Source organism: Austrofundulus limnaeus, unplaced genomic scaffold (assembly GCF_001266775.1).
Source record: "Austrofundulus limnaeus strain Quisiro unplaced genomic scaffold, Austrofundulus_limnaeus-1.0 Scaffold26, whole genome shotgun sequence".
Classification (NCBI taxonomy): domain Eukaryota; kingdom Metazoa; phylum Chordata; class Actinopteri; order Cyprinodontiformes; family Rivulidae; genus Austrofundulus; species Austrofundulus limnaeus.
Genome location: NW_013952428.1, coordinates 1,606,087 through 1,608,824, shown reverse-complemented (window position 1 = coordinate 1,608,824; position 2,738 = coordinate 1,606,087). Strand labels below are relative to the sequence as shown.

The window sequence follows — 2,738 nt, the reverse complement described above, 5'->3', positions numbered from 1 at the left end:
AGTTTAGGGTCAGGTAGGTCCTACCTGTGAGGTTAGTTTTAGGGTCAGGTAAGGTACCTGTGAGGTTAGTTTAGGGTCAGGTAGGTCCTACCTGTGAGGTTAGTTTTAGGGTCAGGTAAGGTACCTGTGAGGTTAGTTTAGGGTCAGGTAGGTCCTACCTGTGAGGTTAGTTTTAGGGTCAGGTAAGGTACCTGTGAGGTTAGTTTAGGGTCAGGTAGGTCCTACCTGTGAGGTTAGTTTTAGGGTCAGGTAAGGTACCTGTGAGGTTAGTTTAGGGTCAGGTAGGTCCTACCTGTGAGGTTAGTTTTAGGGTTGGTGGTCAGGGTTAGGCTGTAGAATCACTGGAAACGAATGGAAGTCAATGAACGGTCCTAATAAAGACAGAAATACAAAGCTGTGTGTGTGTGTGTGTGGTGCTGAGTAGATATAGTGTCAGAGTTTTTCAGGAGCTGCGTTGTCGGTTAATGTTCTGCACTGACAAGTCACTGGCCTTCACACATATTACACACTTGAAATGTTGAAGTTTTTCTCTGTAATAGGCAGAATGAATCACTTTGTTTCTTTTTATTTTCTATACTTGTGGACGCTCCAATTGAAGGATTTTTAAAAAAAAAGGTGTTAAAGCAATAGTCAGGTTCTGTGAAAAGCTATTAATACCTTACCTGGTCTAGATAGCGCTTTAAACAATCTCAGTTTGAAGGGACATAATTAAATTCTGGCCAGATTGATAAGCTAAAGGCTGATTTGAGCCGGGGAAAGACCAAAGTGGAGTTTTGCTTTCTTAAAACAAATTGAATCCTATTTTTGTTTATATCACAATTATGTGATCACTTTTTATAAACTTGAAATTGGATCTTTGAATGGAGTCACATCCAAATAAACTATATTTCAGTTGTAAATCAGAAAACCAGTTATGATTAGTGAACAGGATAAATGTTATTAGCAACACGAGCTAATAACAAGTGGTGTCCCGATACCAATACCAGCATTTTCACAATACTTGACTTGTACAAAATGCCCCGATACTCAGAGCCGATACCAATATACCTTTGGGAAGGTAGATCAGATCAGCTTATCGTGTAAGTATCAATCGCCAAACTCCCAAAATTAAGGAAATCAGGACCGATTAATTGTCTGTCTGACTTTATCGATGCACCCCAACCAATACTGACACTGGTAATAATAACTGATTGTGTTACAGTTTTCATTTAGAGTAAAACGTTTGTCAGTTCCAGGTTTAATTATTTAAAAATGTTTCAACAATGTATATATTGCTGTATATACAGTCAGAGAGGCCATAGGCCTATAAGGAAGGAGTCATTGTGTAATATTGTAACTCAGTAAGTACTTTCCATTGGCGAGTACTAAAGTACTCGTACTCAATTTGAGAAAAACTGGTGCCGGAACACCCCTATTTTCTGTATTTTATTTATTGAAACACCGTAGATAGCACATGTCCATGGCTGATACAACTGAATAGTGACACAAGTGAGAGTTATCGCCACGTTTTATGTGCGAGGCAGCCATATTGGATTTTGAATGGGGTTAACCTTAGAAATTAAGTTTCTGACTTTCAACTTCAGGGAACGTTCCAGTGGATTTTCCCGACTTGGAACTCTTAAATCCATACGTCTGTTTACAGAAATGAAACATGAGGCACTGCTTACAGAGGTTTTTACCACCACTTCTGTTGATGAAAGACCAGAAGTGTTGTAGACAAACTTTTCTGAGTGTGTTTGGCCTAGTTGTACAATGTGAAATCTTGGGAAGATGATAAAGAGGATTATAGGGGAAACACAGTATATATGACTGTAAGTATTATTTCCCTTTATCTATAATCTGTTTTAAAGGTCAGAACAATCAAACAGTGTGGTAAAGACAACTAAAAACATTTAATTTGATAGCAGTTGTTCCAAATTACTGTAAATACAGTATGGATAACTGTCCAAGTAGTATCTGTCAAATGCTTCCTAGCTCATTTTTAGAATTGGTCACATTTATTGCTTTCTTTTCAAACAAATGACCCATATTTGATGTAAAATTACAAAATTACAAATTTGTAATTTATCATAGGCAAAAAAACTTCCTCTCTGAACCATCTTCCAGTAAAAATGGAAGTTTATTTTTTGGTAAACGTTCTTCTTTGCCCATTAAATTCAAATTATATTATAAATATCGACTAAATCAACTATAATTGTCTTACTTTTTTTTCAAACTGCAGGAATAACGTAATGCAGTGCTGGCATACGGTTCAGTTTACTGTTCACTTTAAACTTTAGACTTTTAATAACAGTTTTATAATTTATTTTTAATATAACTCAGCCCAAATGCGAAGGCGAACAAAGATCGTCCTCTGTGTAAGGTCACTGGTAAACATAGCGAGGCGGCACATTAGTCGGAGGCTGAGAAGAGATGAAGCAGATGAGAAGGGTTTCAGATGTTTTAACGTGTTTGAAAGCTTGTAATCTGTAATCAGGTCAAATGGTTTTGCACAAACGTGTGCACAACTCCCCCCCAGCCACCCCCTTCATTTCCTCCATCCTCCACCACCTCTATAGCCAGAGTCCTTTTAACTTGGCTCAGATGAAATTAAAATTCCGTCAACTGCCACAGGGGTGTGGACAAGCAACGGTAGCTTTTGAACTAGATTAATTTAATGGTGAAGTGTTAATCTAGTGTGTGTGTGTGTGTGAGAGAGAGAGAGAGAGAGAGAGAGAGAGAGAGAGAGAGAGAGAGAG

General features: G+C 37.9%; 1 protein-coding gene across 1 annotated transcript in view; it reads left to right on the top strand.

Annotated features, from left to right (window-relative positions):
- The window catches only part of stx17 (syntaxin 17), a gene marked incomplete in the record, with an annotated part of 22,429 nt that overhangs the window by 16,498 nt on the left and 3,193 nt on the right, over positions 1-2,738 (top strand).